Here is a 22,211-nt window from a genome sequence, read left to right on the forward strand (position 1 = left end):
CAAGGTAGCCAGAAGAGTACAGTCAGTTTGGGAGGCCTACAACTCCGCCTGGCCAGGGGAGATCCCATCTGCTCAAGGACTGACCAGGCCCCGTTCGCTAGCAAGTACTCCGGGAGGGTCTATCGTTGTTACCAGTAAAGACCCTGAATTACACCGCACCGTCTCTGAGTGGTTCCTGCTACCCCCATCATCCACATCTGCTGCCCTGAGGCCATACCCCTCCCGTTGGGGGTTATACCATCTACGCTGCACCATCCATCCACCGGCCTCAGCGGACTGTCCTGCAGCGGCAGCTCCATAGCTGCATTCAACGGGTGGCGTAGTCGTACACATCTACCGCTGATACATCGCCGCTCAGTTTGACTCCCTGGGCACGGACCGGGTCCCCGCCACGAGACTACAACCCTCAAGCGATCCGGCTCCGGGTAAGCTCCCGCGTGCGCAACGCAGCGCGACACAGGCCCAGGGGCGCGTCACTTGCAGGCACCTTTATCGATAAGTATGATAAATTCTATAAACACAAGTGTGAACAGAGCCTAGCGTTCCTCTTTGACTATCTTCTTCAGTATTTACAGTCATCTCATTGTAAATGATTGCTTTGCTTCCTATTGGTGTGTATTCTTTATTTCTTACAGCTGTCCTCCAGTTGACTACATCTCTCCCTCTCTACATCTGTCTCATACATGCACATGCTCCCCCTGCAGTAAGATAAGGAATGAGACTCTCAATTCAACACCAGCTTCTGGAGCAGAATAAAGAAAGCGAGTGTTTAGCAAATAACGGATCAGCATCTTGGAACAAGTCTGTATTCCCTGAATCTGTCTTTGTGGTGCGGGACTGAGATCTGACAACAAAAACCTGCTCAAGGTAGGACACTGCGAACAATTCCTTATATCATGCTAAGTTCTTGTCCTTTCAGTTGCTGGTAAATGACTATTATTCCACAACAATTGTCAAAATAAATGCAAATTTTACATGTCTAACCGCCTGCAGGACACCCTATGGAGACCTCTTGTAGGTACTGTACTTACTGTAGGTACTATGGTTACTTGTAGTATGTGTGTTTCAAGCTTAACATATTTTTATGCATTTTACATTTCAACATTCTCCATTTTTTAGCACACATTCAGTTGCAATACATTTTGCAGAACACAATCTTATCTAAGCAATTTCAACCAGAATGTTACTAATTCTCACATTGTAGTAAGTGATGGATATGCAGCTGTCATTCAAGTGTAGTTGCCAGGCAGCAAATATTATCATAGCTAGCACAAAAAGCACTCAGGATCCTTATTTTCACAAAATTGTAGGGAAAATGTTTTGCCATGAAAATAATGCAGTGTGATAGTGTGCACATTTTGCTTTTTTGATCAGAAATGCTCAAACCCATCTCATGCTATAGTTTTCATTGCTGTTAGATTCGTCAGGGAACTTAGGCTAACCCTCCTAATCCAGAAGCATGCATGCTTGGATTGGTAGAGCATGCATGTTTATTTCCAAGGTGCAACCAGACAAATATGACTCCATTTGTCTCCAAAGGGAACAAGGATTGGATGGATTGAAATCTAACCTATGTGATCCATTGTTCTCCTCAGTAACAAGACATCGGGCGAGCATCAGACACGAGATCTTAAGATTCATACTTCACATGTGCTAAGAATGCACTTTTTTGAAATATTTTAATATTACTGCTTTTGATGGTGTAGTAATCTGTTTGGTTATCTGATATATTATAATACCTGCATTAGTTGAGAACAGTTTTTTTTTACCTGTGGCAGAAAGCTAAGTTTGCATGTGAAATAATGTGATAAAGGATTTAGACAAGGGCAATTGTATAACTTTCTAGTCACATACATCTGCAACTATAAAAATAAATAAAATACTGTATATCCCTAAAAATATATGCTTTGTGCTAGAAAGAAAATGCTATAAAGAATTTATATTAAAGTTATGAAGACATTAAATCTGTCAAATGTATGACAAATGGGCACATTATGGCATACAGCTAGACCATAGCTGCCCTTTGGATAAGTGTAAGGTTAAATACTTTTTTCTAATGCAGGGCATAACGTTGTGGTAACTTACCTTTTAGAGGGTGATATCTACATCAGCAACCTGGTACAAAACTGCAATAAGAGTGGATCAACATTAACAGTATCCTAAAGATCAGTGTTTGTCATTCTTTTTTAAGTACTCCCAGGGACAAGAGATTTGAGCCAAATGCGGAAAAGACAGCGAACAGTTGCAAAAATTTAATAAAATAAGGCTATACTTCATCAGATCAAAAGAAAAGGGTAACACAATACGCAGCACTATTCTTCCAATCAAAATGACAGACATTACAAAGAGACCCTGAAAATAACCGCAGTAATTAAAAGGAATTTTAAGAAAATTTTAAAAACTGGCAATAGTAGAGAATCTTAAATAAACTTACCCCTTGAATTTTCCACAGTTGCAGCACTTGTGTGGTTCTTCTAGTTACCAAAAGTAATGATGGTTGTCACCTAACCGCTGCCACCAACCAAAGTGAGATACTTGAATGTTACCTTTGAGGCCAGCAATTGGTTACAGTGGTCAGGTGACTGATGGACAGGATATCATCATATCCAGGAAAGATGGGAACCAACCGTGTGCCACCCGTGTGCCGCATCAGGAGCACACGTACCGGCGCCTGGGAATCAGTGGTACAGTTAGCGCTGTTCCCAAGCGCCAGGTGCTGAACAATGCCCTTATCATTGTCCCCTGCTTGCACTACTATCATCACGAGCAACTGATAATGTTGAGAGTAGCATTCTGCTCCCGCTGTGTCCTGGTGTAAAAATAAGAATAAAATAAAAATGTGCTCAGCGTAGAGCATAGGATAAATAGGAACATTTTACATAACATTTTAGATCACAATAAAAGCTTCGACTCAATCCACAAAAAAAGCAAGTCCCCACTAAGGTCCATCATCTGTAAACAGAAATATAGGGGGCTTCCACGTTACTAGTAGCACAAAGTGAAATAGCCCTTGCCCCCCAAAAAGAAATTCAACAAATTCTGTGCTCCCAAATACAAATGCCCACCTCCCATTTGAGCCCTACAGTGTACCTAAACCACAGTTAGAGTCCACATGTTTAACATTTCTGGAGCGATGAGAGCCCGCCTAATTTATGGGTGCATATCTCCAGAAACACGAGCTGGGCATAACGTACTGGTCTCCACAACGGCAGTTTGCAATTTTCACTCAGCAGCATCCACTGCTGCTTTTTTCAGGAAAACACCCAAGTAGTTAAAATCCTCACCACACCTATAGATAAATTCCCAAAGGGGTATGAATTCCAAAATGGGGTCACTTGAGGGAGGATTCTGCTCTTCTAGCACTTAAGAGCTGTGTATATGAAGTCTGCATACTATTCTAGGAAAATCTGCGCTCCAGGAGTGTGTGACAAATATTGGAGCCATTTTTACCCATTTCCCAGCGTGAAAATGTAAAATCTGAGGCTAAAACAAAACTTTGGTGATAAAAATGTAATTATTTTTTCTTCACAGCCCAATGGTGTAAAATTCTGTGAGGCACATGTGGTATCAACATTCCCACTGCACCCCTAGATGAATTCATCGAGAGGTGTACTGTAGTTTGTAAAGTGGGGTCTCTTATGGTGGGTTCTGCTGTTTTGCCACCTTAGGGGCTCTGCCAATGTGACATGGCACTGTCAAACCAGCCCAGCAAAATATGAACTCCAATATGGCACTTCTTCATTCTGAGCTTTGCACTGTCCCTCAAAAATAGTCTTCTACCACATATGGGGTATTTGTGTTCTCAAGAGAAATTGCACAACAAGCTTTGGGGTCCATTTAGCCCTTGTCAAAATAATTTTTTGGGGGCTAAAGTAACATTTTTGTGGAAATTTTTTTTTTTATTTTCACAAGTCAACATTATAATTTTCTGTGAAGCACCTGGGGGTTCAAGGTTCTCACCACACATCTAGAAAAATTTATTTGGGGGTCTAGTTTCCAAATAGAGGGCACTTGTTGGGCATTTCCACGGCTTAGGAACATCAGGGGCTCTGCAAACGCGACTTGACACCCGCAGACCATTCCATTAAAGTCTGCATTCCAAAACGTCACTTCCCTTCAGAGCCCTGACATGTGCCCAAACAGTGGTTTTCTCCTACATATGGGGTATCAGCGTACTCAGGAGAAATTGCACAACAACTTTTTGGGTCCAATATCTCCTGTTACCCTTGTGAAAATAACAAATTTGGGGCTAAAAATAATTTTTGTGGAAAAAAAAAAGTGATTTTTTATTTTCATTGCTGTACATTAATTTTTTGTGAAACATTTGGGAGGTCATAGTGCTCACCACACATCTAGATCAGTGGTCTAGTTTCCAAAATGGGGTCACTTATGGGGGATTTCCACTTTTTAGGCATATCAGGAGCTCCCCAAATGCGACATGGCATCTGCTAATTATTCAAGCAAATTTTACATTCAAAAAGTCAAATGGCGCTCCTTCTCTTCCAAGCCCTGCCATGCACCCAAAGAGTGGTTTTACCCCACATATGGGGTATCGGCTTACTCAGGAGAAATTTCACAACAAATGATATGGTGCAATTTCTCCTGTTACCCTTATGAAAATGCACGATTGGGGGTTGAAAAACATTTTTGTGTGAAAAATGTGAAAATGTTATTTTTACGGCTCAATTTTATAAACTTCTGTAAAGCGCCTGGGGGTTTCATGTGCTCACCACACATCTAGATAAGTTCCCTTAGGGGCCTAGTTTGTAAAATGGTGTCACTTGTGGGGGTTTCCACTGCTTAGGCACATCAGGGGCTCCCCAAATGCGACACGGCATCCTCTAATTATTTAAGCATGTTCATTGTTTTCTTCTACATTCCAAAAATTCCTGTGAAGCACCTGAAGGGTTAATAAACTTCTTGAATGTGGTTTTGAGCACATGGAAGGTTGCAGTTTTTAGAATGATGTCACTTTTGGGTATTTTCTGTCATAAAGACCCCTCAAAGTTACTTCAAATGTGATGTAGTCCCTAAAAAAATGGTTTTGTAAATTTTGTTGGAAAAATGAGAAATCGATGGTCAACTTTTAACCCTTATAACTTCCTAACAAAAAAAATTTGGTTCCAAAATTGTGCTTATGTGAAGTGGACTTGTGGGAAATGTTATTTATTAACTATTTTGTGTGAAATCTCTGATTTAAAGACATGAAAATTCAAAGTTTGAAAATTGCAAAATTTCAAAATTTTCACCAAATTTCCATTTTTTTCAGAAATAAATACCAGCCATATCAAATAAATTTTACGACTATCATGAAGTACAATATGTCATGAAAAAAAACTATCTCAGAATCAGTGCGATCCGTTGAAGCGTTCCAGAGTAATTACCTCATAAAATGACACTGGTCAGAATTGTAAAAATTGGTCTGGTCATTAACATGCAAACAGCCTTCAGGGGTTAATGAAGTTTGATGGGCACCGTTGATGTATATTTTTTGATAGGTTCAGCAATGCATCATTGTTTGTGTTCAGAAGTGGCAAAATATAGCAATGGGGTTTAAATAGGGTAACCACACAATCAGAACAGATTTAGAGCAAATAAAGTGGTGCAAGAGGTTAAAACATAACCTTTAATAAATAAATAGATAAAATTAGAGATACAAAAAGTCACTAGGACCTAAAAATCAGGTAAGCGCCTGCCAGTGGTGCTACATAACCACACTGATTAGAAACTCGTTATATACAGGATTTTAACGGTATATTACCCAGATATAACCCACCTGTGTCATAACCAAGACTAATGGCAGAGTCTAATGGGGCAGTCAAGAGAATGTCCCAGCGCTGATGAACCTTAACAGATACTCTATAATTATAGTGGGCGTTCACACTTCAAACATACTTATGGAACATGAGAGGGGATATCCAGGGAAAGTAGTGGCTGATACCTACGGCGAGACATTGGCAAGAGACCGCACCTCTCTATTACATACACCTCCTAAACCAACTGAGGATAGCACTACATGCAGGCTTATCACTACGTTCTCTAATAAGGCACACACGGTCCGTAAGATACTGCAGAAGCATTGGCCGATACTCCAGATGGATGAGAACAATGGTAGTCTGGTCAATTCAAGGCCCTTGATCAACTACAAAAGGGGCAGATCGCTGAGGGACAGGTTGGTCCATAGCCACTATACGGGCCATCAGGGAGGTAACTGGATAAAAAGTCCCATCAGAGGCAGCTTCAGATGTAGCGGATGTGTATCATGTAAAGTAATGGTACAAAACAAGGATTTTAAAAGTAATGTGACCGGAGAGACCTTCGCCATAAGACACTTTATCAATTGCAGGTCCAAGGGGGTAGTTTACAAGGCCACGTGTGTGGGATCAAATACGTGGGTAAAACAAAAAGAGAATTGAGGAGAAGGGTGGGGGAACATCAACGAGATATTGCCCTTAAAAGGGACACCCCCTAGCGAGACATGTGAATAATGTGCATCCGAACTATGTTGATGTAGTGCGATTCATGGGGATTGACAAAGTAACCGCCCCACCGAGGGGGGGTGACTGGGATAAGCTGATTCTTCAAAGGGAGACAAAGTGGATCTTTAGGCTACAGACAATGGCCCCGTATGGCTTGAATGAACAATTGTCCTATAGATCTTTTTTATAAGCGTAGGGAATTATAGGGTGAGGAGAGTAGGGAAAGCCGTCACGGAGTGGGGGCGCCAATTTCGCAGGTTCTAGGGTGCCAACCTCCACTGACAGGTAGGGACTTTTTTCGCTAGTATATTACTAGGGACAGATAGACCCTGCTATCTACCTATTTGGTTGCTACTTTTTTCTCCTCAACTCTCTACTAAGATAAGTTATCTTTACTTCCCATGCTTTTTCATCTAATTTTCTCCTTTTCTCCCTTACTATAGGTGCGGTCCTTGCTAATTCGTGCCGCTGATATCCCCTGTGGGTGTGCTTCTCTTTGGGCGGTGTGTGTGCTCTTTAAGACTGTGCCAAGGGGCCACAGACGTTTTTTGGACCTGTGGAGTCTTTTTGGCCATAAACCACTGGGGTATTTTGTAGCGTTGTTTAAATGTACTTCGCCGCATTTGGTATGCAGCCGGAGATGTGTCCCGTGTTGTCTTCGGATGGACACACCTCCAGGCTGGAGTGAAGTTGGGTACCAGCTGGCAGGTCCCACCCACAGCATCGTGTGGCTATTCCTACACGTCGTGTTCACTCCCCATATTTACGTCACCTGGTCTGCGTCTGAGCGCGTCTCATGACGCGCGCATCGGATGTGACGTTTGCGCGTCACGGCCGGCACTTGCGTTACGCATACCGGATGTAACTTTGCCGGAACCGCAAGTGACACGTCTGCACGATTAGGGAGCGCGGCAGATATAAAAATGATTACAAGCCTATGTGGAAATGGCGCCGCATCCGGGATAGGCTTGGCGACGGACACCAGGATCACACCGAGTGAGATGACACCCCTTTCTCCCCTGATGAGTTACTGAGGTGATGAAACGCGTTGGGAGTGGTGTTCCACATGTAGTTGGAGGCTGAAGAGGTTTTGATGCCCCACTACAGGAAGCTGTCTTAAGGGAAAAGGCGAGAACCGACTCTGTATACGGTGAGATTGTTCCATAAGTATGTTTAAAGTGTGAACACCCACTATAATTATAGAGTATCTGTTAAGGTTCATCAGCGCTGGGACATTCTCTTGACAGCCCCATTAGTCTCTGCCATTAGTCTTGGTTATGACACAGGTGGGTTATATCTGGGTAATATACCGTTAAAATCCTGTATATAACGAGTTTCTAATCAGTGTGGTTATGTAGCACCACTGGCAGGCGCTTACCTGATTTTTAGGTCCTAGTGACTTCTTGTATCTCTAATTTTACCTATTTATTTATTAAAGGTTATGTGTTCAGAAGTGGGCAGCAAGATATGGTGAGCATAGCATGTTGTGAGAATCTTTTTCCAAATGTCTTGCCTACTTATATTGGACATCCCACTAATCAAAATCTTTTAAATCAGGCACAAATACAGGCCTCAGACACTCCTGTAAAAGACCCCATACCAGATCCAAATATATACAAAGCCTAAACCTGCCCACCCTGTATACATACTTTAGAGACCTCCTTATATATACTTTCAAATACTGTATGTTATGATACCAGAACAGTCACTCCTATTTACAGATCAAAGATGAGACTCCCTAAGTACTACAGCTCCAGACCCCTGTAGCAAATTATTGATATCAAATTTTAATTAAAATAAATAACATAGGTGGGTGGATTTACTGATCTGATAGTTTTAAAAGGAACCCGTCAGCTGCCCCAACCCCTGAAATTGCCGCCATAACTCTATTGCATATTATGTCTACAAAATAACAAACTCATTCTCGTGACTTAACGACTGCTGATTTCTCTACAATTGTAAAATCAAGTTTTAATGCACGATTGTGTTATGCAAATCTGTTAGCACAAGTCCGGTGGTCAATGGATTCCCCATGAGTAATCTTACCTCCCATTTTGTAAGCACACGCCCAGAATATCATTGACATGATTTGCAATAGAGACACGACCCATTGTAAATTTCATGTATGCATTTTGCCTTTCTGTGGATGTGCAATGAAACTGGGGAGCTAGTGCAGCTGATAGGTCCCTTTAAGAAAATAGGTGATTTTTATTTAGGCATTGTGGGTTTGCACTTCATATTGTTAGAGACTGAGGCAATCCGTTTTCATTTATATTTAGTTTATTTACACCTAGTGAACCCTTTGAGGCTGTGGTAAGCATCCCTTCAGGTACACCTACCTCATCACATATGTGGAAAAAATCCAAGTAAAACATTATATTTATTGAAATCCCTGGTGTTTGTATGTATAAGCGTCCAGTGGGCAGTCTTGGTCAGCCCAGTCAGTCTTCCCTGTATGACTGTGCAGCAGATAGCTGTGAATCACTGAGTAGAACCGCCCACTGGACTCATGTACATACAATCATTAGGGATATAAGTGCACATGTTGAGTATTCGGTGAGTTTTTTACCTCAGTATTTGTAAACCTAAATCAGGAGTGTCACTGAAAAGAAACCAGCCTTACCGACACCAGGTCAGATTACTAATGCACTATCAGGATGAAGCAGACCCCCATGAAAAAGGCAGGTGCGAAATAATGATGCGACAGCCACCCCCTCCATGAATTGGCAGATATGTGAGTGGCTGTGTAAGGCCACGGCGCCACTATCAGTATTTGGTCAGTATTCAGTCAGTATTTTTTCTCAGGAGTGGGAGCCAAAACCAGGAGTGGATGATAAATGCAGAATTGGTGATTTGTTTCTATTATACCTTTTCTCTGATTGTTCCTCACCTGGTTTTGGCACCAACTCCTGAGAAAAAATACTGACCAAATATTGACCACTGATAGTGGGGCCATGGCCTAATGTTACAAATGCACACAGATGGTGCCAGTCACACGGATATGTGTGATGAACAGTGTCTGGTTTACAGTCTTTTAATGACGCCCATAATTTTAAAACAAGCAGGCTGCCCAGCACTATAAACATGCTCCTCACAAGACAAACGCCCCAATTCACCCAACCAATACTAAAGGGTCTGGCTGCATTTTGCGGAAAATGTGCAATAAAAAGATGAAAAATAATGTAAAAGATGAATATATTACATGAGGTATTGGCCAAAATATGCAAGCTCGCAACCCGCGTCAAGGGTCCTCATACTTGCGAGTCCCTAATCTAAAATTAAAAATGTCTCACAGAAAAGGACATGAATTCTAAAATCCTCACAGAGAAGAAACAAACCTTACCAACTCCAACTCAGATTACCAATGCACTAGCAGGATGCAGCAGACCCCCATGATAAAGGCGGGGCAGCACTGATGTTGGTAAGGCTGGTTTCTTTTCTGTGATGTTTTTTGAATTCATGTCCTTTTCTGTGATGTTTTTTGAATTCATGTCTTTTTCTGTGAGCCATTTTTAATTTTAAAACCAGGAGTGGGTGAAAAATAAAGAAGTGGTAACATGTTTCTATTATACTTTTCCTATGATTGTTCCACTCCTGGTTTTGGCTTTCAAATACTGAGGTAAAAAACTCACCGAATGTGCACATGGCCTTAGGAAAAATATGAACCATTCCTGTATTTTGTATTCACTCTTGTTTCTTTTTTTTTACACCAAAAATTGCATCTGCAAATTGGCAAAACTGGCATCTAAGGCCTTGCATGCCTTAGACATTTTAAATGTACATATTTGTATTTGTTATAGTTATGATAGATTTTATTTGATAACAGAACACAAAACATTTGTGCAATTATAGCTAATATGACATAGTGACAAGTGTGCTGAAGATTCAGGCTCTGGTGTCAATAACATTGCCACCTTGAGCCACTTCACAGTAATGTTTCATATTGCGTGTAGAGAGCTACACATTATCAATGAATAAACAATGTCTATTCACACCACGTGACTCATCACTTTTACAGACTTTACTTGACAATGAACATTTGACAAAAACTAACCAACTCCAGAATACATGGAAAACTAATTTTTAGCAATACAAACAACTAAAAATTAAAATGAAACAACTTTGCTTAAAGGGTTTGTCCAAAATTAACATTGATTTTAATCCTAAATGTCGGTCTAATTTATTGTAATAATCTAATGACTCATTATCATTTCCTCTCTCCTTCCTAATCTATCTAACTGCTTTTTTTTTGTTACTTCTGGTTTGTTGACATTTCGTTTGAGAATCTCCAGTGCATGCTGGAATACTCAAATGGATGTCATCAGAAAGCGTTATCAGTGATGTCTGTTTCAGGAGCTGAGCTAGTCTCTGCACTACTGAGCATGTGTTGATTGTCAATTCAGATGTATGCTCAGTATGAGCTATTTTAGCTATATTGTTTTTTAATGCACAGTGATTGTGCGCTTCCTCGCCTACTGTAATGACAAGAGACGAGACAACAAGAGCGCACACTGTCAGTGCACATTGTAAAGGAGAGAAGTCCGAAACTTTCATCAGATGCAAACTACATACCAGAAAGTCTGAAAATAAATGAATGAAGTTTGCATACTTAAACTTAGTGTAACCTTATTAATAAACAATAACTAGCATATATAAAAACATTTATTTCCCTTGTCAAAAATGATTATAGCCTTTAACTTCTACTCTTCTCTAGGCTTTGTTTTATGGTTTAGTAAAATCAATTTATCTTCATCTTATATATATATGTATGCACTGTGGTAGATCGGCCCACCTGACAGCACACGGATGTAGACACGGGAACACTGTCTCTGTAAATTCTTCCCAGGTTTATTATACAGGCAGCATAAACCATGGTGAAGTAAAAATAAACACGGACCTTTTGGCAAAAACAGGGAAAACAAAACAATGTGGTAGCACCAAGCACAGTCCTTGTGGGGATACGCCTGCTCAGAGTTTAGCAAACAAATGGTTCAGCTTTTCCTTGTCAGGACACAAACACTGGAGTTCCTCTCTCCAGCCCTACTGAACACTGAATGATTCAAAAGGCTTGCTATTTATAGCCCAAGCCACACCCTGGGGTGGAGATATGGTGAACAGCCTCCCACCCGCTCTACAGCTGTTTACATAAAGACCTAGCCCATTAAAAATGGTCGATTAACCCATCAGCACATAACAAATAGCCTCAGTGAAACATATCTCCCACCCAGTACTTTGCCAATGACTTTGTCACCGCACATATTTTATGGAGCGGCTTTGTCATTCCCCTATCAGTCTAAAAAAGTATGGTAATTATGTCTTTAATAGGTTTAAAGCACAAAGGATTTATCATTACATCAGTTGGACAGTAGATAGTGTACAATCTTTAAGCTGAGTAGAAATAAGAAGGGCAAATGTAGTTTTGCAAAACATTTTATTGACGTACAAAATTACAAATAAACACACACAATAATGATAAAACAACAACAGTACATTGCTGGCCAGGCATCCAGGGCTATATTTCATGCACAAATCTTATGTCATAGTCCATAACAGAATAAATAAAAGTTCAGACATATTATTCTTCAATAAGGAAATGGACAGTGACTGCAGATAAGTATGTATCAAAAAAATTGGATGACAAGGCATGACATACCAGTAGTGAGATGTCAGATGAGAGGCCAGCACAGAATGAAAGACCCGATGCGCGTTTTGTGTGTTCAAATAGTATGCTTCTTCATGGGGGATCCCCCAGTCAATCATAGAGGTGGCGGCCTCATGATTTTAGTCACCACTTCACCACTTCAGGCACAGCATCAGTGCCGGGGGCGCAGTTATTGCCACCACTCTCAATTTACAGAGTAGTGACTGAAACCGTGCCTGCGCCACCCCTCTTACTGAACACCAAGCTCTGCTGAACTTCCTCCTGCTGCTGGGAGAAATAAAGTTAATTTCCTCCCAGCAGCGGGGCTCTCAGTGCAGCAGCCACATGGTGTCAGAAAGCTATTAACCCGCAGATTAACCCCATATCTGCAGGTTAATAGTATTATTTTACATGACAGGTTCCCTTTAATGGATATTGGAATACTAAGTTTCATAATTGTATAGCTAAAAAAATGTTCCTGTGCTGAGATAATCTTATACATGTGCTTCTGCTATGTATTATTTGCTGTGTTCGACTAGGCAGAGCTGCTCCAGTTCATGGTCAGCATATAACTCGGTGTGGAACAGTAGCCATGGGCGAGGGATTGACTCCAGACATCCGGCACGCTATGTGAAAGACGCAGTCCTGGCTGTGTGTGTGAACTGTACACTTTACTACAGACTGATAAGCATAAATCTTTTTACATATATCTGAGGTAGAGGTTTATCTACAGCATTTGAAACAAACCCGGAGCACTTGTACAGTGGAGTGGTTATAATTATCTTACTCAGGAAGCAACCTCAATTAAGGCACAAGAGGCTGTAAATATAAAATGTGTGCTTACAGCTTGCTCTTTAGAAGCAGCATTTACTTATACATGATTATCTATGACAGCTTCCAAATGAGCTGTAGCCATTGGTAATAGCATCTGTGCAAAACACGGACCATAAAATAACACAGTTATAAAATATTGCTCTTATGAGTAGAGAGAAACATTAGAACCTATTTATTGCAAATCTGAATTCTGAGCGTCTCCTCCATAAAATTCCTTAAGCATAAATATAATGTAAAATTCTTTCCAATGAGTTACAGAGAGACTGAAACAATATAATTGAAATGGCTGTATGGCTATAATTGTAATGGATGTATAATTGTAGCATTATTTTCTGTTATAACAAAGCTTTTTCTTAAAACTTTGGATGATTTAAGTATGTTGTTCTTCCTGGAAATGTATGAAAATAATAACAATTGGGCATTAGCAATTTTTCCATTTGTTAATGGAGCTCCCAGGATTGATTAGATAATGTCCAAGTTTGTTGGGACACATCTTATTGAAATAAAGGGAATAGTAAGTATGAGTTATCATTTCATAAAACTCCAGTATGAAAAACATAGGAGTGCCTATGCAGAGAAAATGCCTTGCTACTTTAAGAAAAACGAAAGTATTTGCTAAAAGGGACATGTGAGAAGTGACGTTTAAGAGGGTTGAAAATAGGGCCTCACCACTATTGCAAATATTATTGACAGTTGCTATCTGAATGCACGCTGCTATATAACGTGGTGCAGAGTGGAAGTCAGGGGGCGAGGCACCTGCCTGTGGCACTCCGGTATGTTACATGAAAGTGGGTGTATGGACTTGCGCTGTGGATACATTACACCCGTGTAGGCCGCATGTAACCATTGTTGCAGGTTTGCCAGAACCATATGTTTCAATGAGGGAGACCACCATTCACAAATAAACTCTTTACTGAACGGTAACTTGGTAGGGGTTGTATACAAGGCATAGCGGGTACAAAATCTTATGCATGTTTCCTTTGCAACTGGAAGTATGGTTCACACAGTCTCCTTCCTTAGTAGTATGCTCCAGGTATTTCGCTGACCGCTCTTTCTCCCTACTTCACCACAACCCAGCTTTAATACCTCAGTTCTGATCAACAAGCATCCTTTGCTTGTTTTGTGGTTCTGTGTCCTTTTTCCACTACTAGCGCGCCCTGAAACATCCACTCGGTACCCTTCACTATTCACACATACTCAGTCCTGTTTAGGCCGATTACCTTCCAGTGTTGTAAGCTCAGAGTTTCGTGGCTAGGCGTCCTCTCCTAGGACCTCTCTCAGGAAGGCCACTCTGTCTCTTGTCCTCAGGATCTCGCTATCCCTTCTCTCTCATCTCCTCCCATCTAGGGTCACCCTTGAATGCGGCACTATTCACATTGGACCTTGTGGTCCCCTCACTATGCACTCCAGGCCCTATCTAACTTCCCATTAGGAAACAGTCACATTCCCTTACACCAACCACTCCCACTGTGGGCTAGTCCCAATTATTAAATCTGACTGTTCCTGCAGACGAACTACACATAGCTAACCCATATCACAATACACAACACAGTTCACATTACATACCATTACGCATAACACATGACATTACACATTATACTTTACATCACACTAATTCAATTGGTGTACTCATGAAAAAGAAAGTGGCCACATCAGTCAACCTCCTTACAGTCACATGTAGAACTGTTCAGCACTGGCCAGGACTTTGATATCCTTTGCTGGTTGTTATAGGTTGCTGTTGACCTTGTTGCAGTGACAATACCCACTTGTTACCTAACCTAATTAAGATATATTAATGCTTATATGTGCTATTATGTGTCAGAAAATGTGATGTGTTATGCTAATATGTATGCTGCGACAAATATGCACAGTACCACATGTCCTGGACTTGCTTTGTGAACTGCTGAGTCATGGGGTTTGGTATTAGCATGCATGCTCATGTACTCCTAGAGAGTTTAGAGTTTAGAAGCTTCTGTGTTGCTTCCTGTAGGGAGCAGACACAAGTAGACTATCAAATTAATAAGGCAAGAGAGACTAAACAAAATATATCTGCATTATAGAAAGCTAGCAGGTAGGAGTGAGTAACACTTGCAAACTTCTGTACCACTTCAATATCAATGTGGAGCATGTAAAAAACTTCAGCCTAAATTGCAGGTGGTGCAGTTTGTCATAGTGTAGAAGACTAGTCCATGCACATGAGCGCACTGCCATTAATGCCAAAAGTCAATCATTTGCCATAGCAGAAGGTAGCATGTCGGATTTTTTCTGACTGAGTGGACTGTCACACAAATTGAGTCTGAGTGCATCTGACTGAATGTTAAGAGTATTGCCACATCACAGACAAAAGATACAGAGACCGTAGCATAGTAAAAGGGTGCTGCAGAAGTGATTTCCAGCAGACTTTTGCAAGTAAAAATAAAATGTCATGTGTCAGCTTATTGATGCAGGCATACTGTCTACCTCTATTAAAGGCTGTTGCCTTTTAAAAAGACCCCTTAGCAATCAAGCTTGATATTTCCCAATGTGTAAAATCTTTTTGCGCTGTTGCTATTATCTGGCTGTATTCATTTTGCCATCATTTATTCTATCAACTATGTATAAAAAAAACACTACATCACTCATGCACACCCATCACAGATGTCCTGTTTAAATATAGAATTAAAGTAATAATACTATATTTAGATCTTCTGGAAGATGGTTGGTTATGTATTCTACTAGCCCACATACAGTAGATCCACCATTGCAATAGATGAAATAAAAATACGATGAATCATCAGCCAATTTACAGTTTTCCATTACTCATGATTGTAGCTATTACATTTTATGATTTTGGCAAAATTTACACATGTCATACATTGCTGCTATATGAAGTTCTGACTCCACACCATAGTGGATTGTTATTTGAGTTTTTACAGAATATTTGACAAAATGGTAGCAACTAGTTGTTTTGGCCAAAGAGGTAACAAACCTGGGGAAAAAATATACATTTATAATTAAAACATATAACTGTGCTCTTCATGTCTCCTAAAAAGCGAGTTCACCAGGTCAACATTATTAGTGATGAGCAAGCATGCTCGCTACTGCTTGGTGCTCACTGCTCGAGATGCTCGGCGCTCGCCGAGTATTTCCGGGGTTGCTTGATGGGAGCTCGGGTCCCTTCCCTGCATGTTTGGTGCTCTTAAGAGCACAAATGAACATGCAGGGATTGTCTGCCACACACTGTAATGCCGCAGCCATGTTGGTTGTGGCATTACTGTGATTGGCTGGCTGCACAGCATCATCAGGTCTATATCAGACCTGGCACCGCCATGCTCGTCACAGTCTACTCCGGAATGTGGCAGTGTAGGGAAAGGTGCTGCTGAGCTAGGGAGAGATTTGCTTGTTTGTTAGTTAGTGTAGGTATACCACCATATATTATTCTCATATCCATCTCAACTAACAGTCCTTCTGAGGACTAATCCAGCTGCAAAGATATCAGTGCTAGGCAGGCAGGCAGTGTATGTGGAAGATTGAAGAGCATATAGCAAAAGGATCCATTCCAGTTCTGTCTGCTGCTGGTGCTTTTACAGATATTTCTAGAAATAGCCCCAGGTATCAGGGGCTAGGATTAATTTTTTTTGGATCTTAATCCTAATTATTTGCTTAAAAAGCAATCCAGAGAACACCATTTTTTCTGCTCCATTTGCTTGTTGGCACTGCAGAATACAGCCAGATCCTTTCCATATTACAGCGCTAAAAATCCATCTTTTTAAAACTGTGGTTTGTCTGTCACACGGATCACATATAAGTGCACTGAAAATTCTGCCATTTCTGGCCTCCATTGAATTTTGTTGCAGTGTGTTAGCGAAGTTATTGACACCAGTTCGCTGTTAAAAATAGTTACCTACAGGCCAGCTATTTAAAACTGTGGTTTGTCTGTCACACGGATCACATTTAAGTGAACTGAAAATTCTGCTATTTCTGGCCTCCATTGAAATTTTGTTGCAGGGTGTCAGCGAAGTTATTGACACGAGGTCACTGTTAAAATAAGTTACCTACAGGCCAGCAATTTAAAACTGTGGTTTTCCATCACAAGTATCACATATCACTGCGGTTCAAATCCAGCCATTTGTATTGAACATGGAAAATATTGTCCTCCATTTCAAATGGGTAAGGTGCGTGGCAAGAGACGGGGAAGTGGACGTGATGGTGCATGCAAAGGATGAGGCCGAGGCCGTTGGCTAGCTGAAATTGTGCCACAAAAAACACCCACATCTTCTTGCTCGACCTTCCTGTCCCAATTAATAGGGGACCGCAGAATACCACTATTGAACACAGAGCAGGATGAAAAGGTTATTGGTTGGATAGCAGATAATGCTTCCAGTCACTTAGCCACCACCAAAACCACCTTGTCTTCCACATGGTCAAGACTCAGGAGCCGTGAGTCTGAACTGCATATTCCTCACCATGATCCTCCTTCCTCCCACCATGCCGAGTGCCCAGAGACAACTGATCCCACACTTGGACACTCCGAAGAGCTGTTCACTTTTCCATTTATAGATTCGGGCCTCTCACCCCGTCCACTTGAAGCAGGGAAAGAGGAGATTGCATGTACCGATGCCCAAATATGTGAGCAGCCATGGTCACACAAAGGCATCAGTGGGAAAGTGTCACAAGAGGTGGACGATGATGAGACACAATTGCCAGAAAGTCAGGAGGACGACCAGGGTGCGGAAGTGGAAGACGAGGTGGTGGATGATATAGTAACTGACCCAACCTGGCAGGGGGACATACAGAGCGAGGACAGCAGCACACAGGGGAAGGGAGATTTAGCACCAGAACAGGCAGGAAGAAGCAGTGTGGTGGCCGCAGACAGAAGGCGGGCAACCATTCCCCATAACATCAACATGACAGAAATTGCCAGTACAACTGTTAGGTCTTCCCGAGTCTGGTTGTTTTTTAAAGACTCTGCCGATAACCCCAAAAAGGCCATTTGCACCACCTGCCAGGCCAGCATCAGAAGGGGTAGCAAATTTACCAGCCTGACCACCATCAGCATGATCAGGCACATGGCATAAAAGCACCGACTAAGTGGGCCGAACCCCAGAGGTCAGGAACTGTGTCTACGGGTGGCACCACTGCTTCTTCCGCTGTTGTGCATGCAAGCCAATCCTCAGTCCATGGCACATGCAAAGATGCCTCCTACCCTGCACCTGTCATTGCACACTCTCAACTAGCACCACCAGCAAGCACGTCCACATCCTTGTCCCAGCGCAGAATTCAGTTGTCCCTACCCCAGTCCTTGGAACGCAAGCGCAAATACGCAGCCAACGCCCCACAGGCCACACTACTAGACTCACACATTTCGCGACTGCTTGTGCTAGAAATATTGCCTTTTAAGTTCGTGGAGACAGAAGCTTTCCGCAACCTGATGGCGATGGCCGTCCATTGGTACTCGGTCCCCAGCCGCCACTATTTCTCCCGGTGTGCCGTCCCCGCATTACATGAGCACGTGTCCCACAACATTAGCCGTGCCCTCAACAATGCTGTTACTGGAAAAGTCCACCCAACTACGGACACGTGAAGAAGTGCTTGTGGGCAGGGACGGTATATCTCAATGACGGCACACTGGGTTAACATAGTGGAACCCGGGTCACAGTTGGAAGTTGGGAAAGAACACATTCTCCCGACACCGAGGATTGCGAGCCCCGGGTCAATCAGGGTTGTCCCCACATTGTACAGCTCCTGCACCTCCTCCTCCTCCTCTTCAGCATCCATCTCCAAAATGACCACATAAGTCGCAAGCTGGAAGCACTGCTGCACTGCCTCGGCCAAGCGGCAACAGGCTGTGTTGAAGCAAATATGCTTAGGTGACAAACCACACAACGCTGAAGAGTTGTGGACAGCTCTGAAAGAGCAGGGAAATATGTGGCTCACACCGCTGAACATACAGCAAGGCATGGTCATGTGTGACAATGGCCGGAATCTGGAGGCGGCTCTGAGGCGAGGCGAGCTCATACACGTACCATGCCTGGCCCATGTGCTTAACCTCGTGGTTCAACAGTTTCTCAAAACCTACCCGGAGCTGCCGGATCTGCTTGTCAAAATGTGCCGCCTGTGTGCCCATCTTAGAAAGTTACCTACAGCTTCCGCCCCATTTGCCGTGTTTCAGCAGCGTTTGCAGCTTCCGGCTCACCGACTGGTGTGTGATGTACCCACATGTTGGAAGTCTACATTGCAGATGTTGTGAAGGATTTATGAGCAGAAGAGGGCAGTTGTTGACTACCAGCATCAACACGGCCATTAGTATTCAGTTCAGACTCCACACATAAGACCTCAGGAGTGGACATGGATGTCATACATATGTACCATCCTCCAAAATTTTGAGGACTCCACCAAGATGGTGAGCGGCGATGACGCCATAATTAGCATCACCATACCGCTTCTCTGTGTTCTGAAACACTCTCTGCTCACAATCAAAGAGGATGCATTGCAGACGGAGCATAATGAGGTGGAGCAAGGAACCATACAGTGTGATTACACACAGCCCAGCCTCAACTCATCCCAACGTGGATTGGGTGACAATGAGGAAGAGGAGGATCTAGTTTCATGCGCTATAGACTGTACTACCAGCACAACTGTCATACCGTCTGTTCAGCGTGGATAGCCTGAGGACAGGGAGGAGGAGGAGAGCATGGTCAGTCGTCCTCGTATTGCTTGTTTGAGCTCCTAGGGAGTATTTCTTTCAGGGAGTACCTCATTGCAGGAAGATTTGATTGAATTTCAGGTATTTGTGGATTGTGGTTCAACACTTAATGTGATTGATAAGGTTTTTTTGGAAAAACTTAAATTGGAATCCAAACCTTTGTCATCACCTATTTCTATGATTGCAATTGATAACACTCCTTTGAAATGTATTACTCACAAGGTTGCTGCATTTCCCCTCACTATCAATGGCATTCACCAAGAAAATTTGGATTTGGTGGTATTAAATAATTTACCCTCTCCAGTCGTTTTAGGTTTGCCTTGGTTAAAACTGCACAATCCTTTACTGGACTGGTCTACTAATGAGATTAAGTCTTGGAGTCCTAAGTGCTATGATTAATGTTGTAATGGTCGCATTGCGGCTGTGGAAAAAGGGGAATTACCTGTACCTATTCAGGATTTTTGGAAGTTTTTTTCAGAGGAGGAGTCGCAAGTTTTACCCCCTCATAGGGACTATGATTGCACCATTGAGTTTGTTCCTGGAGCTACTCTTCCCAAGAGTCGCTTATTTAATCTGACTATCCCTGAAAGAAAGGCCTTGGAGGAATACATACAGACGAGCTTGGCTGCTGGTCACATTAGACCTTCTAAGTCGCCTGTGGCCGTTGGATTTTTCTTTGTTAAAAAAAAGGACGGTGGTTTACGTCCATGTCTGGACTTTCATGAAATTAATAAGATTACCGTACGCAATTCCTACCCATTGCCGTTAATTCCGGACTTGTTTAGCCAAGTGGTTCTCTAAAATTGATCTCCGGGGGCATACAATTTGTTACGAATGAAGGAGGGTGATGAATGGAAAACTGCTTTTAACACTCCGGTAGGTCATTTTGAGAATCTGGTGATGCCTTTTGGTCTTACCAATACACCCGCGTTTTTTCAGAACCTTATTAATGACATCCTGAGACATTTGATTGGTAAGAATGTGGTTGTGTATTTGGATGACATTCTGATTTATTCACCAGATCTGGAGTCCCATTGGCAGAGCGTACGTGAGGTGTTGCAGTTATTGAGTGATAATTCACTTTTTGCTAAGCTGGAGAAATGTGAATTCGCTGTACAGAAAATTAGTTTTTTGGGCTACATTATCTCCAGCGAGGGCTTTGAGATGGATTCGGTGAAGGTTCAGGCTGTGCAGGAATGGCCTAGGCCTATTGGTTTTAAATCGATACAGAGATTTTTGGGTTTCGCCAATTATTACAGGAAATTCATTAAGAATTTTTCTATAATTGTTAAGCCGCTGACCGATCTCACCAGGAAAGGTGCGAATACGGTCCAGTGGACTACTGAGGCCATTGAAGCGTTTGTGTATCTCAAGGAGAGGTTCAGTTCTGCCCCTATCCTTATGCAGCCTGATGAGACCAAGCCTTTTTTGGTCGAGGTTGATGCTTCTTCGGTGGGGGTCGGTGCAGTTTTGTCTCAGGAGAACAAGGATGGAGTACATCCCTGTGCTTTTTTTTCGAAAAAATTTTCAGAAACCGAACTTAATTATGATGTTGGTAATCGGGAATTGCTGGCTGTTAAACTTGCGTTTGAACATTGGCATAATTTCTTGGAAGGTGCTAAATTTCCTATTCAGGTTTTCACAGATCATAAGAATTTGATCTATCTGGATGCTGCCAAACGCTTGAATGCCCGTCAAGCTAGGTGGCCACTTTTTTTTTCTCGGTTTCATTTTTCTGTTACCTATATCCCTGGTACTAAGAATGTTAAAGCCGATGCTTTATCTCGCAGCTTTTATCCCATGGTTGGTACCGAGGAGGAGGAGAGCATTTCACAGGAAGGAGTTGTGGTAGCAGCATTGGACTCCATTTTGGAAGATGGGATTCTGAAAGCCCAAGAGGATGCCCCATCTAACACTCCTCATGGGAGGTTGTTTGTGCCTAGAACCTCTAGGAGAGATTTGTTTGTGGAGTATCATGAGTCTCGGTTGGCAGGTCATCCAGGAATTTCTGAGACTAAGAGACTTATCAGTCGCAGTTTTTGGTGGCCTGGGTGGCAGAAGGAAGTCATCAAGTGGGTGCGTCAATGTACGGTGTGTGCTAGGTCAAAGGCTTCACATACCCCTGCTGCGGGGTTGCTTTGCCCTCTGGAGGTTCCTAGTGTGCCTTGGACGCATCTGGCCATGGATTTTATTACTGACCTTCCTGTGTCCGAGGGTTTCACTGTCATCTGGGTGGTCGTGGACCGTTTTAGCAAGATGTGTCATTTGGTTCCATTCATTAAGCTACCCTGCGCTAAGACACTCGCTAAGGCGTTTGTTAAGGAAATTGTCAGGCTCCATGGTGTTCCTACCGACATTGTTTCTGATAGGGGACCTCAGTTTGTGGCTCGCTTTTGGCGTGCTTTTTGTGACAGGTTGGGAGTCCATTTGTCATTTTCGTCTGGTTATCATCCTGAGTCTAATGGACAGACTGAAAGAAAGAATCAGGATGTAGAACAGTTTTTGCGTTGTTTTGTGGCAGACAATCAAGAGGGGTGGTCTGTGTTTCTGCCACTCGCAGAATTTGCTCTTA

At 42.4% G+C, this 22,211-nt stretch overlaps 1 protein-coding gene across 1 annotated transcript in view; it reads left to right on the plus strand.

Moving 5' to 3' along the window:
• Positions 1-651: 651 nt before the first annotated feature.
• Positions 652-22,211, plus strand: part of RASGEF1A (RasGEF domain family member 1A) — a 743,923-nt gene continuing 722,363 nt past the window's right edge. The window contains exon 1 of the mRNA XM_073685995.1: positions 652-867. The gene's annotated coding sequence lies outside the window, so the exon portion shown is untranslated. The remainder of the gene's footprint in view (positions 868-22,211) is intronic.

The sequence above is a fragment of the Phyllobates terribilis genome, unplaced genomic scaffold, assembly GCF_046119375.1.
Source record: "Phyllobates terribilis strain yellow unplaced genomic scaffold, ASM4611937v1 Scaffold_5__5_contigs__length_657084704, whole genome shotgun sequence".
NCBI lineage: Eukaryota > Metazoa > Chordata > Amphibia > Anura > Dendrobatidae > Phyllobates > Phyllobates terribilis.